The 26,609-nt window shown below is 39.8% G+C and overlaps 1 protein-coding gene across 2 annotated transcripts in view; it reads right to left on the reverse strand.

Annotated features, from left to right (window-relative positions):
• The window catches only part of foxd3 (forkhead box D3), a 60,420-nt gene extending 36,206 nt beyond the window's left edge, over positions 1–24,214 (reverse strand). For both annotated transcript variants that reach the window (XM_058073325.1, XM_058073324.1), the window contains exon 1: positions 24,012–24,214. The gene's annotated coding sequence lies outside the window, so the exon portion shown is untranslated. The remainder of the gene's footprint in view (positions 1–24,011) is intronic.
• Between the last annotated feature and the right edge of the window lie 2,395 nt (positions 24,215–26,609).

A 26,609-nucleotide genomic window follows, 5' to 3' on the forward strand; every position in this document is an offset into this window, starting at 1 on the left:
CCCCTGAAAAACATGTTTGCCATGTTTCCCTCTGTGGGTTATGTGTCCCCCCCAATTCGCAGGTCCAAGTATAATTACTCAGAATCTCAATAGTCGCTATTCATCGTCTCTTATGGCAAATCACGAGCCGGAAGTGATCTAAACATGACCGCGGGAACCTATTTATTTCAAAGTGAAGCGGGGGCGTGCAGGGGCATAATGCTGTTGTGAAGGGCTAATGCATTCACACCCACACAGATTGACTCACTCTGACAAAAGAGACTGTGTAGTCTGTTCTGTCCAGCTGGGCAGGATGGCGAAACTTGGAATCCTTTGTAGGCCCGGGAGAGAAGTCGGTCTTTGTGACATTTTTTACACAGTATATTTTACCATACGCCTTCACACGGCGGCTCAGGCATTCAGTGTTGCAACAGGGCAGGGGAAAGTTTGCATAGATTAGCGGTGTTATTGCAAATGTTAAGCCTACTTCTGTGCTAAACTGCACACTGTGAATAATTGAAGCCAGATAGTTAATTGCATTCAATACAGCTATTAGGTTTTACATAATGTTAGTGAAAAGAGCAGTCCGTAATGGCGGAGTGAGCAGGAAGCAGACCTAATGAGGCATTTTAAAGAAAGGACAATGAAAAGACAAAACTAAACTAATACTTCATACTATGCACATTGTATATTTAAGCAAGCTTTGCTGTATAATGTAAATAGTTTATCCCATACAGTCAGTTCTCACTGCGTCACTCTTTTTCACAATATATAATAAATCACGCTGTTTGGTGGTTGAATTTGGCTTACTAATAGTCACAAAAAATGTGTAGTTTGGCTTAAATTAAGCATTTTCAAGAATAAAAATTCCAAAATGAAGTAAAATACAAATAATATATAGGCAATAACATATCACACAGAATGACATTGATATACCTAAATTTCCGGTACATATGCTGCGACTTTTTTTTTTTTTATATAAAACTTTCAACATTGTGCCTGTGCGACTAATTTATGTCTAAGATCTTGTGACAGCTCTTTTACTTCAGAACCACTACTAATAATTTAAACGCTAGCCGTTTCTTTGGCAAGAGCCAATGATGATCCATGAGTGATTTCATTGTCAACCCATTGGGAATCGCAGGAAGTCTCAATAGACTCAATAGAGCATTCTGACTCACAGTGTCATCTTACAAAGAACGCTAAACTCATCACACAGCAACTTAACACTCAAAAGGTAGGTAGGAAATATTCAATAGTAGTACCATATGTTATACATTGCGTCCAAGCAAAGCATTAATTAGTGTTTGCCGGGTGCTGCAATGACGTCAGCCTCTCTATGGATTTTGGGCTTCTGTGGCTCCCTCTGGTGGACAGAGGCAGTATTGCATTGCCATTCATCCATTTTCGATACTGTTTGTCCTCGAATGAATGCTTTGCTTTGAAAAGGTTAAAAACATTTTTTAGATGACACAGGGAGTCAGTCTCTCATCCGTTATGATTTTTTTCATAGCTCATGATTGAGCGTGTATTTTCTCTGTAACGCACTAATAGATAGGGAGTATCCTTCCTGCCAATCAAAATGAGCCTTTTGCCCTCACATGGGTGGAGAATGCAGCGGCATTGAGGTATCCTGTTCACTTATTCAATTACCATAAAGGCATGGAACATCAAAACAAGTTTATTGAGTTATAAAAGAAATCAATTTTGCACACGGAATGTAGAAATATGTCAAATTTAAAACCACACAGAGCCTGTGACCTTTGGAGTAACTTGACGGTCAGGTTTTCCATATAAAAAAGTACTTCCTGTACTCCTTTAAGTCTGCTAGGGAGAGAAAGGAAATGATGATACTGATTATACTGTAGTTGTAGTATTGTGAGGTGTACATAAAAGAATAATATTTATTTAATGTCATTTAGATTAATGCATTTAAAAATGTTTCACTCACAAATTGCTTCAAATGATCCGTAAGTGTGTGTCTCTCCTTGTGTCAGTTCATGTGTTGTTTGTGTTTTGCAAGAAACACAACACATGCCTGGCTGTCACAACACATTTAGGAGCCCTCATTCACAGTGAAATGTTTTGTTCCACTGTCAAACCTCTCTGGCAAGAGGCCCAAATTGCAAATTAATGTATACTTCACGTGCACCGTGGTGATTCATTAGCCAAGCGATTATTGGAGTACAGCTTTTACAGAGAAATGTTGACCTACCAACAAAGCCTATGCTGATGATAACAGATACGTATGAATGTGCATTTAAAAGCGCGGGTCAGTTCTACCTCCAAGTTGGGAGATGGTTCGTTCCACCAATTCACTTCAGTTTGACTTCAGTTTCACTTTAGGAGACAATGAACAAGACGTAACCCGTCTACTACGGTCCTGAACATGCCCGGGTCTCAAACCAGTGTCCTTGAGCTGTTAACTCGATGTCCAGCGAGACTTAAGGTGTAAGGAAGTGAGGACATAGTTTGCAAAGATACAAACGGAAGAATATCAAGGTAAGCCACTGTTAATATTAAACAGTAATAAAGTCAACTCCTGTCGAATGGATTTTACTTCATAGCAATTTTAAGCCATAAAAATTGCTAAATTGGTAAAAATTGTACCTGCACGCGTACACACACATGCACACACACACTGTTCAGTACAAAATATTTCTGTCAAAGTAATAGTTCTGCACGGTGAGTGTGAATGGTTGTTTGTCTATATGTGCCCTGTGATTGGCTGGCGACCAGTCCACGGTGTATCCAGCACCCCCGCGACCCTTGTGAGGATAAACGGTAGAAAATGAATGAATGAAAGTTATGCTTGAAATGCATCTTTTCACAAATGCATCTTTTAGTGGGGAACTGATATTTTCCTGAAACTTACTACTACGATTACAAAATTTTCTGAAGAAAGTCTAATCTTTTTTTTTGGTAGCTTCATGTTTATATAGCCATAGAAGACAATATTCTGTATGCATTGAAAGAAACGGTCTAAAGTGGGGGTTGCCTTTTGAAAAATGACGATTTAATGAGTTAAAAAGTTGAATTCAATACTCATAGCTGTCCATGCCATGTGCTGCCAGCTTATTTTACAACCATCAAAATGAAGTGGAGCAAGTGAATAATATAATTTAGGAAGGTCAGTCTATAGGACTTAGTGAACCCAGTACTTTACAATTAATCTGAATTTTCATGTGACTCTTACGAGGCATAAAATCTGAATCACTTTAAGCCAATAAAACGTGGTCGTCATGGAGTGCGCAGGGAAATTACTGTATTTTCTCTTGTGCACTGCTCTAAAATATGCATATAAAACAAGTGGCATCGTCCTCGGTCTATTTATGCAATTATCTTGGGAGAAAAATATTTATTCACTGCTCAGCTTTTCTCGTCAGTTATATTTTCCACAGCAAAAAATTGCGCATTCACTTTCAATGTGACTTTTTAATGATGAATTCCCTTCAATTATTTTAATTATCTATGTTAAACTGAGAATGTAGGAAGGTAAACATAATGGAACAATGAATGGAATGATGTTCTTTATTTTCTCTTCTTTTTTTCTTGTCTTTCTTCAAACTCTCAGCATCCAGCTGTGTGGCCAAAGTTCAGAAAAAAAGAGCCTTAGGTGTTTTCTGATTGATCCAGCTCACAGACAATGAGCACAGTGTGGCTGGGAAAACAATTTCATCTTGGTTTGGAGGTCAAAGTTTGTGCCGCCGTTGCTGCCACTCCAGCAAACAGTTGACACATCGGAATGAGTGAAAGGTGTGCAAAGGGTGGGAGCTTAGTATACGTGACACAGGTGGAGAGAATTGTTTGGGTCCGACGATGCTGTTGCTCTGCCTCAGCGAAGGACAATTTAACGCTGTCAGGAGGATGACAGGTCGGCATAATCAGAACTATTTGTTTACGCTTCCAACATCCCCGTTGACTTTTAACGCTTACCGCTTGTGTACGGTTTCAAAGTGCCCTGGTGAATTTCATTAGCGGGTAGACAACATTTACTCATTTCCTTTGCTTTGCTCCCTTGGTTTACATGAAACTGCTGGGTTCTGCATAGCTGATGAGGAAGCGTGGTAGCTTGTTGGCTTGAGTTCCTATTTTTTTTTATGTGGATTCATTTATTTAGGCTTTAGTGAAGTATTCATGATTCCAAATCACTTTCTGCTTTTGAATGTCTCACATGATGTGAAAACAGATGGCTTATAATGTTTTCAACTTGCTCCAAATTAAGATAATTTCTGCACTATGGAGCCCACCGGCATATAAGCAGCACTAACATGGGGTGTTTAATTCACAGATTCTCTTTTAAACGTTTGGTTAAATAGGTGGGTTACACCCTGGACTGGTCGCCAGCCAATCACAGGGCACATATAGACAAACAACCATTCACACTCACATTCATACCTATGGACAATTTGGAGTCGCCAATTAACCTAGCATGTTTTTGGAATGTGGGAGGAAACCGGAGTACCCGGAGAAAACATGTGGAGAACATGCAAACTCCACAGAGAAATGGCCGAGGGTGGAATTGAACTCGGGTCTTCTAGCTGTGAGGCCTGCGTGCTAACCACTCGTCACCGTGTAGTCGAGCTAGAGATGTGTCAGATCAAAACACGATTTCTGCATAAAATGTCAGCGTAAGTAAGAAACCAAAAACTTACCACTTCCACACAGAATGGGAGGCAAACCTCTATTACGTAAACCTCTATAAAGTAAAGTGCCATTTACCAACCTTGCTCTCTATTAAGTATGTTTTCAAAACACTAGTTGTGTGTTCAAGTTGTTAAACCCAAATAGTGGCGCTATCACAGGGGGTACACAATTTCTGCATAAGACATCAGAGTAAGCAAGAAGCCAAAAGCTTACCACTTCCACACAGAATGGGAGGCAAACTTGTATTATGTTGGAAATGCTTGTTCCCACGAGGCTGCCAGGAATTCATAACATGCTTACTTTAAAAAGCGGCATCAGTTTATTTATTGAGGGCTAAGTTTTGTCTGACCACCACTGAAGCAAGGTCAAAGGTCGCATCTCTGAAGGGAGATTTAAGGATGGCTTCGACTGGGGCTCCTGCCTATCCTCTCCTTTTGCCTGTGGGGCGGAAACTTCCTGTTTGCCCAATGACCAACAAAAGCTGCCTTGTTGTCATGCGTTACTACCTTGCACATCTTTGGGGTCGGGGTGACTGTGTTGTGGGGGCAGGTACTCCACAACGACACTGGGGGGAGTCAAATTGAAGGAACCTTAATATTGTCCTAAGCGGGTCTTAGTCCTAGTCAGAGCTCCCGAAAAGCAAATTAATGTAGCAGTTTATTTACGGGAACAATGTTTGATTCTTTTAGTTTCTTCGTCTTTGTGCAGTTTATACTAAATAACGAGGCAGCATAATAGTGGGATGATATTTCCTGCATGAAATGACTGTGTAAAAGGGACTGTGGAAAATAGTAGCACATCATAAAAATCACATTGCCAGCATTTGAATATAAAAGTGAACTGCACTGTAGATGAGAAGTATAAAATGACTAAATCCATGCGTACAACCTTTTGGTTTACAAGGATTGCGCAAAAAACTCACACACACACACACACGTGCTGTATTGATGTTTAATTACATTAATATGCATTAATATGCAGTCGTTAGTAGCACTTTAATTATGAATGAAGATGTAATGACACTGCCATCAATATTTAATTAACGGGCAATAAAGTGTTATTTGGCAGCATTACCAAACTAGACAGCAATAAAAGAGTGTCTTTAGCCAGCAATTATTAGACTGAAGAGCTACAGCCCTCTTAAAATGCAACTGCCTGTTAGATAAATTTAGAGGACATCCAAAGGTTAAACATGTACATACAGTAGTGTGGACATCCTGACCTCACACTTAATAGGGACTAAGTGGTTCAAGCCACTGAAGTCTGTGGAAAACATGATAGAGATACAAGTAAGAGTGGGACAAGGAAATGAAAGGGCACAACAGAGGTGGTAAAACTGGGCACTACATAACTCAAACTGCACTTACTTATTACATAATGAAGAACAACAACCTTCAATCCAACTCCCAAGAAAGAGAATTCATGATGCCGACCGCCAACTTACAATGTGTTGTTGAGTATGAGACACCCATGTGGTGACATTGACATGCTAAGGATGCAGCTTGTTTACACAAGTCTCTCTCTTTGCCCCCTCAATGAAATCACCATTTAGTCACACAATAGGCACAATGATGTGGCCTCATTCGTGAGTGGGCCCGGTACGACAAGGCGAGCAGTCACTCTGGTTTGCTCTGGACTGGATGTTTACACCAGTGGGAGCAAGCATTGTTTTAACCTAGAGGCCTGATGTGCACTGAACTTGCATGAGGCGGCATTGGTTCGGGCTGTGTAGTACACTCTGCTGATCCAGCATTGCGCTGTGAGGATGTTTACTGTACTTCATGTTGCCATACGGCAGTATACATGCAACACTGAACAATCCTAAATAATGTCCATCAGACTGTATGACATTAATGTGTACACATGCATAAGTTAGTGCATAATTATAATATTTGTCAAGTCAAATGGAATAATGCACACAAAAGTGCTATAACAAACCTTATTTTCCTGACAAAAACATATACATTTTGGCCCAAAACATTTTTTACAGAATTATGACATGCAACTTCAATATTAAAATAAATATAATAATAATAATAATATTTCATTAAATTTTAGAAATATAGATATAAATTACTCAGTAATATATTTCCCACAGATTGCACAAAAAAACACAAAGAATGTCCTAAAAAAAAAAAAAGATGTCCAAAATTCCAGTGTTCATGAATGCACCATGCTGGCTGTAACAGTGATTGCTTTATAATGAGGAAGTGCATAAAATGCATGTGGTGTTGCAGCTGCCATGTTAAGGTCTGTATTATGTCGCCTTCAAGGACTTCTTGCATTAATTTTGCAACAAAATGACAACACATTTGAATGGGTGCCATGCTAATTTTCAATGGAACCTGTGTGATTGTTGCCAAGCAACACACGAAATTCGTGCGAGGGAAGGTTTGTGTTTGTCCATGTCATGTGTCATGTGATGTGTGTCTTGCGACTCGATCCGAGATAGTTGAACGTTTTTTTAATTTTTCATCGCTGCAAACTCCACACCGAGATGCCCCAGCGGAGAATCTAACCCAAGAATGTCCTAAAAAAAAAAAGATGTCCAAAATTCCAGTGTTCTTGAATGCACCATGCTGGCTGTAACAGTGATTGCTTTATAATGAGGAAGTGCATAAAATGTGTGTGGTGTTGCAACTGCCATGTTAAGGTCTGTATTATGTCACCTTCAAGGACTTCTTGCATTAATTTAGCAACAAAATGAGTGTGTAATATCTTTGTTTTACGAAATTTCATTAACTGCTTCGAAGTTTATGATCGATAATAAATGATTTAGGAACCTGTGTGATTGTTGCCAAGCAACACACGGAATTCGTGCGTGGGAAGGTTTGTGTTTGTGCATGTCATGTGATGTGTGTCTTGCAACTTGATCTGGAATCGCTGCAAACGCCACACCGACATGCCCCAGCGGAGAATCAAACACAAGAATGTCCTAAAAAAAAAAATAAAGATGTCCAAAATTCCAGTGTTCATGAATGCACCATGCTGGCTGTAACAGTGATTGCTTTATACACAAAATCTGTGCGGTGTTGCAATTGGCGTGTTAATTTCTGTATTATGTCACCTTCAAGGACTTCTTGCATTAATTTTGCAACAAAATAAGGCACAAATACTACTTGAGTTAACACATCCCTACTCAATAGGGTCACAGGTGAACTGGAGCCTATCCCAGCTGACCTTGGGTGAGATGTGGGGCACACCCTGGACTGGTCAGCAGTCAATTGCAAGGCAGGGTCTTATTCAAAGGCACTGCATATCCCCATTACATGATAATATTCTCCTACACACAGGAAATAATACATGGCAAAGCTCCACACTAATAATACAATACATTTGATAGCAGTTTTTATTCCTATTTTTGCACTCGTATTATTCCGTTGCTTTTACCACAGAGACCACATACAATAAAACAGTTCTTCCACAGTTTCTACTGCCTGTCAAAGTTGTATCCTACATATGTCCCAGTCTTGTCCAACTTCTTCCACAGTGCAGGACTGACATGCTTCCCCAGCGTATATTAAAAGTCAAGCTAATGAGCTGGTCAATGTGACGAGAAGCGGCTGTGATCGATGCCCCCAGTGAATTGATGTGCTCTGCCAACGAAGTGATACTGACCCGCTGAAAAATATTAATGAAGTAGCCGTCTGCAAACTTCCCCGCAGCCCATGAGCACCTCCGTGCAGATATTAGCTCTTACTGTTTAACTTTGTTTCTTTTTTTTCCTGGTTATGGAGTTGCCATAGCGGATATTTTTTTGATCCCCATACTGATTTATATTCTTGACGAATACCGATGATGCTTACTTCGATCCCTGGGTGTCCGCTCCAAAGTCCATAGCACTACACCACGGTGGGCTCTTACTGTTTAACTGGCACCTTCCCAAAAAGAAGAGCTGGAAAACAGGGGTTTCTACAATGTGGGTTGGGGGCCATTTTTGCCCTCTTCAATCAGGCCCTCTAACTGTCACAATTGTCCAAAAATCTTCTTTATCTGCCATCTTTGGCTTAGATGCTATTCAGTATGCAGGGCAGGCAACAACTCAATTAGCCAGAAGCCTTAAGCCATCACACCAGCAGGCTGCCTCATAATATTTCCCATAATGTTTCATCCAATTTGGAGAGTTTGACATTCATTCCCAGAAGGACTGCCGCGAGAGAAAATGACTGAAGGCAAGGTGGGTTTTTGGGGTATGTGTGTGCCGGTATAGAAGAAAAAAGACTGGGAATCTTACACTTTTAGAGACAATGTATATATTTTGACACATAAACCCCAGAAATGTACTAATGAGTTGTGTATTTATTCAAGAAAGTGCAGTATTTTATGAATTAATTAACATACAGTGATTTTATAAAAAGCAACAACCACTAACATGACCTTTTAACCTCTCCATCTTCATCCATTTGTGTGTCTTTTCTTGTCTCCCCCTCCCCATCCTTGTTCTGCTGCTCTTAAACGACGTTAGGACGACTCATCTCTATGGAATTGATGCCCCCGATCAGCGGTGGGCTGGAAAAGCATAAAGACAGAGCAGGAGGGGGTGGAGGGCTAAAATTGAAGAAAGCTGAGGTAGCACTTATTACAGAGGAAGAGAGAAGGCTAGGCTGAGAGCCGGGGTCCTATAATCCAGGTGGGAGGGGTCTCATTTATGACTAAATGATAGGCCCGATAACCCTGCAAGCCAGGGTCATCACTCTATTTTAAAATGACGTTCTAATGGCACCAGGGGGAGGAGGGGGAAGTCGGGGCATCATTAAACCAAACCTTCAAGGTACAATTTGGTGCAAATGTGAGCAAGCTTGTATGTCATATTCTACTCCCCAAGTTACAAATAAAGTTTTGCTATTGACACCTACGACAACTACAGAAACAAGGAAATGGTAGCTTTCTTAGTATGAGCCGGAGGGCAAAGCTATAATTTGTGTTTATTCCTTGCTTTTGCAAGCCTCACCTGTGGACATGAGCTTTGTGGATACAGCTGTTTGGAGTTATATACCGCCATTACCCGAGGCTAACGGTGGTATTGCTCGAGGCGAGTGTGCAACAACAGAATCTTACGTAATGTATCTCTAACAAAAGGTAAAATAAATGAAGAAAAACATGACCTTTGGAAGCATTGTGTCTCTTCATGTACATTTTCTAACCTGGAAAGATGGAAAGGGTGCAGTCTTTTTGTATTTATGGTTGGGTTTTATGTGGATAAGTGTGTGTCACTGCGTGTCCATCATTGCTGCATCTGTCTTCAACATGACACTTCTAATGAGCAGTGATTAACAATAATGGATCTCATTAGTTCAAACACATAATGGCACAGACACTAAGAAGTACTGATGTATAGAAAATATCAAAGTTGCTCCTTAAACGGATCATTTTCACGGCAAGACAGAAAAGTGTAACATCTTTGTTTTAGGAAATTTCATTAAGTGCTTCAAAGTTTATGATCAATAATAAATGATTTAGACTGAAAAAAACCCCACATTTGAATGGGTGCCATGCTAATTTTCAATGGAATCTGTGTGATTTTTGTGTGTCACTGTCCCGCCTAGCAACACACAAAATTCGTGCGTGGGAAGGTTTGTGTTTGTGCATGTCATGTGATGCATGTCTTGCGACTTGATCCAAGATAGTTGAAATTTTTTTTTTACTTTTCATCGCTGCAAACTCCACACCGAGACGCCCAAGCAAAAAATCTAACCCAGGTCTTCCCGATCTCCTGACTGTGTGGCTAACAAGCTAACCACTCTTCACCGTGTGGCCGATTTGCTGCTTGGGAACTCATTGGAGTAAACATAAACATAACATTCATTTTCGATGACATTTATGTACGTTTACTAGCAAGACAGCCAATCAAAACCGTCGCGCACACATACAATTTGCTATGGATGTAAACCGATGTTGTTGGTCAGAGCCACTTGTGCATGGTGTGTTGAATAACATCAGGAAATACCATATTTTCCGGACTATAAGTCACACTTTTTTCCATAGGTTGGCTGTTCCTGTGACTTATACTCCAGAGCGACTTATAAATGAAAAAACTGTTTGTTACATAAACACTGGACACCTTTTCTGTTCATGTTTATTTTTATGTAGCTTAATAACCATTGTGTTAGAATATCTTACACCTATTCAGCTTTTTTTATTGTATTTTATTTTCCATTATTTTATTATTGTTAGAACTTGCCTTCCAAGATGACGTAATGTCTGTTTTGGTCAAGTAGTTTGTAAAATAAATTACCCGCAAAAAATGCGACCTATATTCCAGTGCGACTTATGTATGTTTTTTTCTACCTAATTATGCATTTTTGGCTTTGTACGACTTATACTCCATAGCAATTTATAGTCCAGAAAATACGGTAGTTGCAAACGAGGTGAAAAACAAACCAAAAAATCCGATTGCACAGCTTCCAGTCACTTTGGCAACATTAGTATATCACATCCTGCTGTCTAACATAGCAAAAAAACATCTGTATTTGTATTTTTTGTATCTTTTTTCATATGCCAAATATATAATTTAACCTGCTTACATACATAATACGGTCTACCTTGCTCTGATTTCAGTGTGCATTCAATCCATACAGCTGATGTCAGTGTGTGTCAAGTCACTCTAGCCATTTTCCAAGGCTATCAAAGTTGAGGAATGCTAACAGTTTGCAACCTAAGTCCCAGTCTCCCAGGTGCCATCCAAACAGGGCAGTCCTAGCCTCTTGAAACTAAACACCATGAATGTTTCCATGCCGCGTTTTGACATATCAGTATCTTTATAGTTAGAAATCATCCATATTTTTCCAGTTGTCCCCATAACTCTTGTTTTGCCGCGTCTCATGCTACGTATCTGGAGCAGCAGTGGTATGCCGACGTGAAAGAAGATCCACAGGAGGAGAGAGTGACAGGGTGCCGCTCAGGAGAAGACATTGCAATAAAGAAATTCTCGTGACCTACCACACTTTGCTTTTTGATAAAAGAGCCAAAACAACCAAAATCGTGCAAATTGTTTTCATGTTTCTCACACATCAGCATTCTGAAGATGCAGTGGACAGTTGTCAGAGGCCAGGAATTTAACACCAGTGCAAACTGCAGAAAAATAGCAAGGAGTAACTGAATGTTACGCCAATTAGCTGATATGTTAATAGTAACAATGGCAAATGGATACCTGTGAATGATGTACATGAATGCAATGACTGGCTTCTACGTAAACAAGCATGGCGTTGTGCCCCCTTTCACAGTCATGCACAAACGTACACAAACACTAAGCTGTGTATTCGGGGAGGTGGTGTTGACAGTAGAGTAAACCCTTCTTAGCACGTTAATAAAGTCAGCATTTAGCGCCGTTGCAACAACTGTTTTAAGGCAAGCCGAGCCTCCATCAAACAAGGGCAATGATGCACTGCAGAGGCACAGCCTTTCAGCAAAGCGGCGTACATAACTTACCGCCTGCTGTTGTGTACAGTTTAGGGTGCACAGCTGTGTGCGCGCGCGACTCTTTTGGAGTGATTTCCAGTGTGAAGTTATGGTGTTGATTAGTGCAGTGACAGGTGCCATGATTAAAATGGCTGATAGTAATAGTGCAGCATTCATGCATTGACAACTTTGCTCTGCATGGCATTGTGAGCGGTGATGTATGACACCATTAGGGTAACCTCAGGGCCCTGGAGGACACTTATCTCCCTCGTCACGTCCTTCACACTTCCCATTCTCCCTTCAACAAAAGGACGCTTGTTCCCTTGTCTGCATGCTTATATGACTTGTGTGTCTTTGTGGATGTGTATACGTGTATGCTCACTGTCCACCGCTTCTGACTTCCCACTTGGTGTTATCATTTCCCAGGACAGAAAGGAGTGTGGATACAGACTAATACATGACTGAAAAAAAATACAAATAAAATTATATATATATATATATATATATATATATATATATATATATATATATATATATACTGGGTTGCACGGCGGTCGAGTGGTTAGTGCGCAGACCTTACTCCGGTACGGGTACTCCGGTTTCCTCCCACATTCCAAAAACATGCTAGGTTAATTGGCGATTCCAAATTGTCCATAGGTATGAATGTGAGTGTGAATGGTTGTTTGTCTATATGTGCCCTGTGATTGGCTGGCCACCAGTCCAGGGTGTACCCCGCCTCTCGCCCGAAGACAGCTAGATAGGCTCCAGCACCCCCATGAAAAAGCGGAAGAAAATGAATGAATGAATGAATATATATACTGTATGTATATAGGCTGCACGCAGGCCACACAGCTAGGAGACCCGAGTTCAATTCCATCCTCAACCATCTCTGTGTGGAGTTTGCATGTTCTCCCCGTGCATGCGTGGGTTTTCTCCGGGTACTCCGGTTTCCTCCCACATTCCAAAAACATGCTAGGTTAATTGGCGACTCCAAATTGTCCATAGGTATGAATGTGAGTGTGAATGGTTGTTTGCCTATATGTGCCCTGTGATTGGCTGGCGACCAGTCCAGGGTGGATCCCACCCTTGTGAGGATAGGCGGTAGAAAATGAATTAATGTATGTATATATATATATATATATATATATTTAATGCATATTTATATATGCATATATTTATTTATATGTATTACCTATTATAAAAATAAATAATATTAAATGTATGATTTTTTATTGTTTAAACAATTTCCATTACCAAGTTCGACCAGAATTTGCCACCCAATCAAATGCTACAAAATCTATCCAAGACATTTTGGTAGTTGGACCAACCAACAACTTTAAAGGGTACAATTTTAAAATTAGAACATTTGAACATAACATAAGCTGTTGGCATGAGAAAATTATGAGATCATTTCATGTGAATTAATAATGATTTAATTTTGGCCTTTGTGTTTTTTCACTCAATTATCCCAACAATAAGATATACGACTCTGAACTTTCGTGCAGACATTTATGACGCCCCGAGGATAAACTGCAATCACTTTGATGACCATCTTAATGTCATCCGATGCTATCTTCGGGTCACGTCATCAAGTATTTTGCTTTGGTGAAAAACTAATAACATCCCCATCGTGGTCAGCTTTAATATTTATCGGTAATTAGCTAATGGTGCCATCAGTCTAGACTAAAATATAATGAGGTCAAAGTAGAGCTGAATGAAATACGACGTTCTATGTTACGATGTTTCGTGGTTACGGAGCACTCCGACAAATGCGCCTGAAAGGCATGAAGACTAGTTTGTGCATTTTTTTGTGCTCTTTTATGCAATTCGTGACCGAAAATGGCATTACAATGGGACAAAATGCCACGCTACGACTAAGTACTATTTACGTCTAATATACGACATACTACCTATAGGATGTTGAACTCCAGAGAAGAAGCTCTTGTTGCAGAAAAGATAAGAAAGACATGCTAAAGACCGGGATAGAATGCCGGAACAAGAAAAAGGAAAGCACGGAGAGTGTGGGTGCAACAATGGGTGACTTTAGTCAAAGAACAGGAAAGCGAAAGTGGAGAAATGCCGATCAACACTGGCTGCATGCCCGGTTCAAGCCACTGAATGCCTTTTATATCCTATGAAATGGACAGTGATAACTAAGCCTGTCTCTCCTTCACTTGCAACGCCCCTTTCAGGGTACAAGGCAAGCACAGGTATACAATTAAGGAGGAATTATTGTGTTTAATTATGGGCTTGCCCAGGCATACAGGACTACAGCGGTATTTAGTTTTTGGAACGTGGCGACGCTATTAACCAAAATTTTCAAAAATGCGCCACTAGATTAGGTACACTCTGTTCTATTTTTAGAACAGCACATGGCAGAGAAAAACTGAGAATTTACAGACTTTTCACAGCCTTGTAGCTCAGGCATACGGCCATGTAGAAACGTGATTAACGGCTCATTGTTTAGATAAACTTCTCAACTCTCTCTGTGGTTAAATGCTAATGTTAGCATGTTAGCATTTAAGCTAATTTACTCATGTCTAAAGGCAAATACACACATGGCATGATGTAGGAAGGTTATAGGGCAACCTTGGCACTTTCTAAACTTGAGGCCCTCTTGCTAGGTGCTAGCATGATGACTGTTAGCATGTTAGCATTTAAGCAAATTTACTCATGTCTAAAGGCAAATACACACATGGCATGATGTAGGAAGGTTATAGGACAACCTTCGTACTTTCTAAACTTGAGGCCCTCTTGTTAGGTGCTAGCATGATGACTGTTAGCATGTTAGCATTTTAGCTAATTTACTCATGTCTAAAGGCAAATAGACACATGGCATGATGTGGGGACACTATGGGACTGCATCAACCTTTTCGGTACTTGAGGCTGTCTTGCTAGGTGCTAGCATGGTAGCCGTTGGCGCACTGGGCCCGAGGTTCACAGCACAGGTGGCAAGCCCATCAAAATTTCCACGGGAATTTTCTAGTTCTTTACTACTGTATATTATATGAGTGTGAGTGACAGGTGTCACACTAAATCATACATAGGAACACAATTCATATGTTGACCGAGAATTGTCTGTAGTAAAGAAAATACAAAATGAGTCTTGTTTTACACTATTTCACATTTTCACCTGATGCGCCTTTATTAAAAGCATTCAAGAAAGTTTCCATATGAGTTCTATGATGTGCCGCGATGCTGATCTGTATATCGCTCTCAGTCTTTGCCGTAGTTAATAGCATCATGTGTACACAAAGAGCAAGCCGCTGCTGTAAACACCTCCTCACGGCCACCACTCCGGTCTGTCGTACAGCACTAGGCAAATGTTTGTGCGAACATCTCTGTAAACATGCACATCCTCAGTGGGGTCAGCCAAGCAAACCAAACTGACACCTAATGCAAAACACCCCCGTCCCCACCCCTTCCACCCCCCCACCACCACAACTGATACTGCAGTCATGTCATCGGAAGTGTAAAGCAAACCCCAGTTTTCCTAACAAGTTGAATCCGGAGCCAGAGGCATCCTGGTATCTCTATGTAGCCTCCCCTCTTCAAAAATACACCGGTATGTAACCCCTAATTATTTCACAGGGCAGAATTTGAGACGAGTGGGTTCGAAAGGTTTTGCAGAGGGCATGGAGTCAAAATGCTGAGGAACAGCAAGACAGAAACATTAGAAGCGGTGGGGTATTTAAGGGAGAGTCCAACTGCTGTCTTGGTCTCTCTTGGTGCATCCCTGGTTGTCTCTGCCACCCCCCGCCCCACACATCCCACACATCCCACACATGGCTGATGGAAAAAACACACACTTTGTCCTTCCTTCCCCAGAGATGATAAGTTTTGTAATTGCAGTGCTCACCGTAGAGTACCAGCTTCAGCAAGGCTCAAACTGTTGTTTCAAGTGCACTGTGTGTATGTGTGTGTGTGTGTGTGTGTGTGGTCATTAACAAACAAACTCAGGGGCAGGAAAACTGAGATGAAATTCAAAGCCAGCTTGGTGATTTATGTATGTAAAACTTCATACTGTATATCAATTATAGGATAGCACACTATTAAAAAAAAGTACATAAAGATGCGATTATATGGTATAATTGGAAACAATGATTAATGGACAGACTTGCCCAAAGACAGCTGGGATAGGCTCCAGCACCCCCGCGACCCTCGGGTGGAAAAAGCGGTAGAAAATGAATGAATGAATGATTAATGGACAGCAAAATGTAAATTACTCTAAATTAAATGTAAGTGCTCATGACACCAAAACGTTGGATATTTTCACCATGAAAAATAACATTGTAAGGCATATGCCCACTGTTGAAGTTCCTACCTGCAAATTATCATTCATTCCATTGCTGGTCCAGTTCTTGATTAATTTCTGTTGTTTGTTATATACTTTCGATATTATGCTCACTCATTGTGTTGAAGGATTTTGCTGGAACACTCAAGGCAATGGTGTAAGCTTGTTCAAATTTTTAATTGCCACCATTCGCAGTATCAGGTGCTACAGTATACCAGTCCAGGGTGTACACTGCCTCTCGCTCAAAGACAGCTGGGATAGGCTCCAGCATACCCTAGTGAGGATAAGGGGCATAGAAAGTGGATGGATAGATGGAGGTGCTTCAGTATTTCAAAAAAATTCGAGGGACAATTGTTTTGGTCCTGTCCTGCAAATGGAAATAAAAAGTCAACACAGTAAACAGATCGAAGCAGGGCTGGAATTATGTATAATGGTAATGGTAATGGTTTTATTTCATTTGAACATGCATCAGATTACAATTGAGTGCATCCCATAATCAGTTCACAGTTCCACATGTTCAAAAGGAGTAGGAGGAAGCAAAGCTTATTAAATCCTACCCCTCCATCTGGTACTTTTACAATCAGTAACTGTTACATTTGTTCACTTCCTGCTTTCCTAATATAGATTAAGTTTTTTTAATTTAATTTTCTTTATTTTATTTTTGTCATGTACTGAAGTACAAGGTGATATGAGCATCCAATGACATAATGGGTACCATAGTAAGTGTCAATATAGTGATATATATAGCACATCATGACTGGTTCAAGACTCTTCATCCTTGTATTTAACAAACATCAACTGCTTGTATTGTTTCTTGAATTGGCTCATCGTTGTGCATTGTTTGATTTCCTTACTCAATCCATTCCATAGTTTGATTCCACATACTGAAATGCTATGGCTTTTTAACGTAGTCCTAGCATATAAGTGTTTCAAATGTAGTTCTTCCCTGAGATCATATTTCTCCTCTCTTGTAGAGAAGTATTGGATGACATTTTTAGCTAATTGGTTATTTTTAGCCTTATGCATTATTTTTAGCTGTTTGAAGATGAACTATATCAGCAAGTTGAAGTATTTGTGATTTTAGAAATAAGGAGTTAGTATGTTCTCTGTAGGCGGCATTATGAATTATCCTTACTGACCTTTCTTTGCAGTACATTTAGCAAGTGAAGATTGCTTTTATAGTTATTACTATTTTATAAGGAACTATGGATCGCATTGACGTCACAAAGCTCAATGTTAGAATCAACTCTCTGAAGCCAGTCAGTCAGAGCCATCTTTCATGGCTAACCGCCAAATGCAAACCTCATTATCTTTGGCATGGTTTAACACGAGAATCCAACATTCTTACCACATTTATAGGTCGGGAAAGTGGAAAAAGCATAATAGGTTGCATAATCTGTGTCATAATTAATGCACTAGTGCTGTAAAATTAATTATAATGAATTAAATTACTATGTATGGCTGGTTTCTATAAACGTTTGTAATTGGGGACATCTCATCAGTGTTAAAAATCTAGATCAATACAGACTGAATGAGAGTAATGGCTTTCACCTTAAAACATGCATTGTTTATTACTTCCAATCCCCGTTTGCCATTTTCACAGCAATTGTTGGGTGCATCACTTGTTAAATATGCAAAAAGAATCATTAATTTGTGAAAGTTAGGGACTCGGGCCTTTAGAATTGCGGTAGAAATGTGACATCCCTATTCGAAGCACTCGTATCCCAGTTAGTGTGGTATTAAAAGTGAAATATTAAATAACACGCAGTGGTTGCAGATCCCAAATGGTGTGTCCAAAAGGAACATCTCCGATAAATCATAGAGCGAAACATGAGTCCGGGCCTGTTGTCAGAGATTTATCGGCAGCTGTATTTTTCTAGTGTCACCTGATGTTCCATCAGACTTAGCCAGCGTCTTACATTGCTGCCCACTCCCCTACCAAGATACACACACTGTGCATGAACACCCACTACACATTTCCATTCCATCACCTTCATTGTGTGAGTTATTCCACTGAGATCAGTTTAAATATATAGGCATCAGCACACATATCTTATTAGTGACACATGTGATACACACTCGCCCCACCCTACACCCATCCCTCCTCCCAACTCATGCGGCCGTAGGTCTTTTAGGACCAGATCTGGCGTCCTGGCGGCTCAGCATGTAGAGACATACCACAAAGATGTCAGTTTGAATTCACTCTGACAGTTGCTGTGCTCTCGCTGTTGCCACTGACCTGGCAATGTCAACTATTTAAAGGAACAACAAATAAGTCAGCAGAGCTTTGGATCACTGTTTCTATCGCTAAATGATATTTGAATAACAGTATGCATTTGTGACTGAAATATAAGGGATTATGAGAGATTTTTTCATCTACTGCCAGATAGGAGTACGTGTTGCGTATGGACTTGACCAAGGACACCCCTTATTGCAGTGTATGAAAAATAATCTGTGAAATGTGTTCACCGTCTAAGCCTATCGATGCCAGCGCTTGTGATCGCTGAAATTCTACTATTCGGCCATCTTTATTTACACATTTTGCCTGGCTCTACTGTCTCCTAATCTCAGGACCATGGACTCCAAATCGGACATTTTGTTCATTCTTTCATTTTCTACCGCTTATCCTCACAAGGGTCGTGGCGGGCTGGAGCCTATCCCAGCTGTCTTCGGACGAGAGGCAGGACTGGTCACCAGCCAATCACAGGGCACATATAGACAAACAACCATTCACACTCACATTCATACCTATGGACAATTTGGAGTCGCCAATTAACCTAGCATGTTTTTGGAATGTGGGAGGAAACCGGAGTACCCGGAGAAAACCGAGGGTGGAATTGAACTCGGGTCTCCTAGCTGTGAGGCCTGGGTGCCAACCACTCATTCACCGTGCAGTCGAGCTAGAGATGTGTCAGATCAAAACACGATTTCTGCATAACATGTCAGAGTAAGTAAGAAGCCAAAAACTTACCACTTCCACACAGAATGGGAGGCAAACCTCTATTACGTAAACCTCTATAAAGTAAAGTGCCATTTACCAACCTTGCTCTGCTATTAAGTGTGTTTTCAAAACACTAGTTGTGTGTTTAAGTTGTTAAACCCAAATAGTGGCGCTATCACAGGGGGTCCTCGGTATATGTAGGCATTCCACTCCCAGACTGTGTACAGTACGCATAACACATTAAGGAAATAAAATAGTTGATATAATATATATAATATAATAGTTATAAAACACTAAATATAAGAATTAAATGAAACAACAATAAATAAAAACCATCACAATAACAACAAGACCACTACTCTGCTTTGTTATGACTGTCGATTTCAGAGGATCAGCAACCTGGCAGCTACAGTATGTGTATGGTGTTAATGAGCTTTGTGATTTACGACCACCTCGACCGTGTGTGTGGCTACACGCAGAGAAGCAGACGTGGGAGAGATCAGTGTTTTGCAATTCTCAAATAAGTCAACACAAGGCCGGTCGAGTCAAGTCTTCAAGTCAAATTTTCGAGTCCTTTCAAGTGGTAGGCACTGTTAAATATTTACCAAAACAAATACCTTGTAATTTGTGAATGCTATTGAAATTGTCACAGCAACTCACTACATGAGTGATTAGATATATAGAATATAAGACGCAAATGTCACAGTACACTTTGTTAATGTAAACTTGTAAAATGTAAACGAGCGATTTTAAAATACAACTTCCTTGCAATTAACAGGTTAATGCAGTAGATTGCAGTGAACTTTGATATCAGTGTTAGCCATAACTACCAACAATCGGAAACATGGTAAATATGTATGTACGTGGATTTGAATAGACAACGCCTACTCCTGCATTTCAAGTCTGGTCCCCAACCGCACTTGGTTTGTAGGGCTGTACACCCCTTAACATTTGCCCCTTACCCTTAATTTAAGGAGAAAAACCCAAGATAAGAGATAAGGGGTTCAGCCTTGGGTCTACCTCCTCCAGTATTTCTCCGCAACTCTGATTGTGCTATGTGAGTGTATGTGGTGAGAAGGCCTATGAGAAGCTATTTGACTACAACATTAGACTAGAAAACGAATATGATCGATATTAGTGGGAGTGTACACTATACAGTTCACCCCACAATTATTGTTTAATGCAAATATCATTGTATAATTTCAGTGAAATATGAATTCTGTTGCCACACCATGATAGCTCTAAGTGTAAGTGGAAGAGTTCTAAAATGCTTATGAGAAGCAGTACAAGAAGGCCAACGATGGAGTCATGTTCTCTGACTTCACCTGACCGAGTGAAGGACTTGGCAGCAACAAGAGAGAAATGGCAATAAAAAAATGGGAGGGACAGGCTCAGATGTGTAATGGCCAACAGCCACAGAATGTAAGACGTTATGGTTGAATATCTTGTTTCGATATGTTTATGTAACGCATCACCACGCTGGCATGGAAGTTTAAGGGTGTCAGAGAACAAGCTTGTGTTTTTGAAAAGTTTACACTTCGACCTACAAGGGGCAACCAAAATGAAATTCTATTCATTGTTCGACATTCTTGTGTAAATAAGTTCCCTATCTGTCTTTTTACATTAGAACCAAGCGAGCCTAAAGACGGTCTTACACATACCGACAGTCAGCATTTTTTAAGCTATCTCTGCAGAGCTCAGAATGGATGACAAGCCTATTTTTGTAACAACGCCAAAAGTCACCTGAGCATATCCAACAGTTATGTTCAGCTCAAAAGCTGATTAATCACGCATAGTTTAATGAATGAGGCCCAGTGTGAAAATATTATCCAAATATTATAGTTCATATTTTATTGCAAAACATTAGAAACTGTCCTCAGTATCATGCAGTCCAATTATACTCCCCTGTAAATACTGGGATGCTGTTGCCAAGCCAAAACGCCATGAGAACTAACTATATATATATATATATATATATACACACATACACATATACATAGTTGTCCCTCACTACATGTTTTTTTTCAAAAATGAATTAATAAATTGGTCATTTTTTATGGGTGACTATGACTGATTATAAGTCAAAAAATATTGAAAAACATATGGTCACCTGGCATCAATAATGTTACACTGAGGAGACTCTACCTTTCATTACATTAACTTGCAGCCATGGATGCAAGTTAGACCAACATAGAAGGTATAGACGTGGTATGTTTACATTGTCCTTCTTCCCAAATCAGTTTCAAACCCGTTCTTAGCTCAAGTTTTTTTTCAACCCGATTGCTCGTTCACTTGATTGACAAAGAACCCAAGAATAGTATAACCTTTTTTAAAGATGATTAGAGCTCTCTCGAGACAAAATAACACCCCTATAGTTAACTTTACACTTGTATTACTAAAATAATAAGAGTAAAATAAATAAATAAGAGTAAATAAAACATGCTAGGATGAAATAAGACATGCTTGTGTGTGTTGCTATTAATGGTTTCCCTCGTGGAACTGAGTGGCGTAAATGGATCAGAGGTGACATCGGGGGTTCAGAGTTGATCCTGTGTTTTTATTCGGGATTATTGTGCCTGGCTGCAAGCAGTTTTGCCTTTGATAAGTTTGATTTGATTTGAATACATTTTGAATAATTGGACGCTTCATCCTTGTATTTAGCAATACAAGCAGTTGATGTTTGCTAAATACAAGGATGAAGAGTCTTGAACCAGTCATGATGTGCTATATATATCACTATATTGACACTTACTATGGTACCCATTATGTCATTGGATGCTCATATCACCTTGTACTTCGGTATGAGGTACATTATTAAAAAAACAAACACAAAAAAATCTTAAACTGTATTATGGAAAGCAGGAAGTGAACAAATGTTACTGATTGTAAAAGTACCAGATGGAGGGGTAGGATTTAATAAACTTTGCTTCTTCCTACTGATGCATGTTCAAATGAAATAAAACCATTACCATATAATTGTATAAGAAATATGGTTATTTATATTTCCTTCTTTGGCCACAGAATGTTAAATCTAGCCTAGCTATCATTTGGACATATCTTATGGTTTGACAGCGACTCCTCTGAGCAATAATTCAACAGTAACGAATATTCACCTCCACTATGCGATGGTAATTTTACAAGGAATTCTTTTTAAATGTTATGCATCTCATGTTGGGATGACCTACTTCATTCGATGAGGCTGATTGACAGGTGAGTGCTGTCTTGGTAATGATATGGTGTAAAGGAGTCTCGGTGTGTTACTGTAAGTAGCAACACATAAGTCTAACCTTTAGCTGCTCGCTGAAAACCGAGCCGAAGAGAGCAGCTTTGATGATTTCAAGACGGTGCTTATGCTGCAAGAACACACAGCTGCAACCAGGCCTCGCGTACCTATTTTGTAACCCGGTGACTGGTTACTCATTACTGCTAAGCCTCATGGGTAACAGGAAACAGCTTTAAGATCCCTTAATCTGTGGTAACAGCTGAATGAAAGACTTGTTCCTAATTTGTCCCATTAAGTTGCTTCAACACCAGTCCCCCCCTCCCACCCTTATGGAAAAAAAAAAATATTGCAGTATATTGGCAAATATAATGCAATGTATTAGGAAATATATTTCCATATATGGGATCTTATGTTTATATTATTCAATATATGCATAGATCATGTATATGTGTATATATTGATACATATAAAAATATCTTGCGATCAAGACCAAAAAAGGACTATATTTTTACATATATAAAATTGCATATAATTTGGGATATATAAACTCATATATTATATATTTGGATTTAATATATTTCAATATATTGAAAGCGGCAATCATTTGTATATTCTGCAATATATTGCCATATATTACATGAATATATAATATATTGTATAATATATGTACAAAAATATATTATGCCATGTATTTATAATATATAATGTATTGGAAAATATAATGGAAAAATAATATATTATAATACAATATATTTAAAGTAATATATTGATAAATATATTTTCGTGAGGGTGCACTGAGGTGTAGAAATTGCTTACCACAACTCTTTGCTATTCTTAAAGCAAGCATGCAAACATGCTGGGTGGCCTAGCAAAAGTCCTCAATGATCACCTGCCTTTCTTTAGCTCACGCTTCACACTTTCTTCCTAATGCTTTCTTCACTACCCTCACTTTCCCTTCCGCCCCCCCCCCCCCCCCTCCAACACACACACATATACTCCAGGAGACACATGTCACCATAAAACAGGTTGTGCTGTCAAGTTGCCTGTCACCATGCTTGTTCCTGTGCACCATATATGAGCTCACTCAGCTGCTGAACCACAATTAACCCCCCAACACAGATTGTGCACTCTGTGCTCACACGCAGACACAGAGAGGGTGCACGCGCACATCTACACATACTTTGCACATTGGGTCTCCCTCCTCGTCGCTGCTGTTGCCCTTTCACTATCAGCTCACTGCAACCTAATCTGTGCAGCAGGGGCTCATTCATTCTGCATGTCAGTGTGCAAGTGTCACCAAGTTGGTTTACAGCATTTCAGTGCATGCGTGCATCTGCCATTCCGTTCATAACACACGCTTGGGTTTCACCTCTGGTTAACAATTACAACAAAGAATTTTCAAAGATTGTTTGAATCATTTTACCATACCAGAGGGTCTCCCACTGTGCACATATTTTTCTAAAAACCAAAAATAAAACCTAAAGTTAAAGTGACATACAATCCAGTTCTTGCATGGCCGGCATACTCACCAGACATGTCACCCATTGATGTGCTTTATCAGCGTATACGACGACGTGTACCAGTTCCCATTGATATCCAGCAACTTTGCACAGCCATTGAAGCATAGTGGACCAACATTCCATGGGCCACGATTGACAATCTGATTAACTTTATGCGAAGATGTGAGGCACACCAGATACTGTGGACAGTCTAAGGCACACCTGTGCACTAATCATGGTGTCTGATGAGCATGTTGATGTGGCACACCTGTGAGGTGGGATGGATTATCTCAGCAAAGCCGAAGTACTCATTCATTCATTCATTCATTCATTCATTCAATCATTCATTTTCTACTGCTTTTTCCTCACGAGGGTCGTGGGGGGTGCTGGAGCCTATCCCAGCTATCTTCGGGCTAGAGGTGGGGCACACCCTGGACTGGTCGCCAGCCAATCACAGGGCACATATAGACAAACAACCATTCACACTCACATTCATACCTATGGACAATTTGGTGTCACCAATTAACCTAGCATGTTTTTGTCATGTATATTGTTAAAAGCAACAGTGATGCTAAGGTTCTCATTGGGAGTGACCAGGATAGATAGGATCAGGAACAAGTACATCAGCGGGATATTACATGTTAGAGGCCTTGGAGATAAAGTGAGCAAGGCCAGACTGAGATGGTTCGGACATGGGTTCACAGTGTGAACCATTCACACTCACATTCATACCTATGAATGTGAGTGTGAATGGTTGTTTGGACAATTTGGAGTCACCAATTAACCTAGCATGTTTTTGGAATGTGGGAGGAAACCTGTAGTACCCGGAGAAAACCCACGCATGCACGGGGAGAACATGCAAACTCCACACAGAGATGGCCAAGGGTGGAATTGAACCCTGGTCTCCTAGCTGTGAGGTCTGCGCACTAACCACTCGACCACCGTGCCGCCCGCAGAAGTACTCACTATCACATATTTAGACAAATGGTAATATTGAATATCTGGTTTGAATTTTAGTCCATTGGGCGCAAAAACAAAAGTGTTGCGTTTATATTTTTGTTGCATGTATTTATGTATATATTATATTTCAGACAAGGCATCCACCATATATCAATATATGTATATACAGTATACTGATGCGCTCAAAGGACTAACGCCGCGTCTAAAAGCCAATACTTCTGTATACTTTAATAAGTATTGTATTTTCATCCAATTCAAATTCTACTTTATATTCAAGTGGGATTATGTCTTGCACAAATGTGACTAACATTGTTGAGCAGTTGAACCGTACAACGCTTGACACTGTTCCCTATATGTACAGCATCACTTCATAATGCAACCGGGGGCCTATTTAGCTAAACACATTACATGACCCCCCCCCCCCCCCCCTCCCACTCACTCCATCACCATTTCCAAAGTGATCTGATAGAGATATTACCTAAATGGCTGGCAGGCTGTGGGCTGCTAACTAAATGCTAATATGTGTCAGAGCACGCCTGAGGATTTATTACACACCATCTGCTCTCCAGCGTACAGTACAATGTTAGCTTTGATCAAGACCACCTTGTTCATTCCCCCCAATTGCTCATTTGAAGAGAAATTAGCAAGTTCTTTTGGCTTTAATCTATCAAACCTAATCTTATGTGATCAAAAGAAGCATCGTTACGTCCGCCAAGTGCAGCACCGAGGTTATGTTTGTGCTAGCGTTTTTGTGTGTTTTTTGTCTGTGTTCGAAATAACTTCAAAAGTTCTGAATAGATTTAGATGAAGTGTTTAGGAATTGTTGGAAATGGCATATTCTGATTACATTTTGGAAGTGAACCAAAATTCAACTAATTCCAACATCAAACTGTTCAACACATTCAGGCCACCTATATTTGTACAGGAAAAAAAAATCAAATATTTCACCAAATCAACATTTTTTAACCGATTCATCATTCCAACATTTCGATATAGACTGTTCCAAAGTCAAAATTCTCAACTCATTTGGGACATTTAGCCTTCCCGGTACAATACATTAGGTATTAGCATGCTAAATTTAGCATGTTAGCATTGCTAGCATGCTAATGTTTTAGCTATTTGTAAGGGTAGATACATAAACAATTAGCACTATCATGCGAGATGATAGCATGCTAGCGATAGCCTTGCTAGCCTTGCTAAAATAGTAGCAATTTTATCCATTCTCATAGGTAGACAGTATATGAAGACTTATTATTATTATTATCACTATTATGCTACATGTTACATTGCAGTAGGTATTAACATGGTAAATTTAGCATGTTAACATTGCTAGCATGCTAATGTTAACACACTAACGTTTTTAACTATTTTTATGGGTAGACAATAAACAATTGGCACTATTATGGTAGGTATTAGAATGCCAACGTTAACATGTTAGCATTGCTAGCATTAGCATTAGCATAACATACATAAACTCTTACATATTAGCACAATTATGCTACATGTTAGCATAACATTAGTTATCATGTTTACATTGCCAACATGTAAACATTTCAAAGCTCGGCACTTATATAAACACCATTATTATGCTAGGTACTAGCATGCTATGGTAGCATGTTAGCATTGCTGTCATGGCTTCATCAGGATTGTCTTCTACAGTAAACTGAC

Source organism: Doryrhamphus excisus, chromosome 5, assembly GCF_030265055.1.
Source record: "Doryrhamphus excisus isolate RoL2022-K1 chromosome 5, RoL_Dexc_1.0, whole genome shotgun sequence".
Classification (NCBI taxonomy): domain Eukaryota; kingdom Metazoa; phylum Chordata; class Actinopteri; order Syngnathiformes; family Syngnathidae; genus Doryrhamphus; species Doryrhamphus excisus.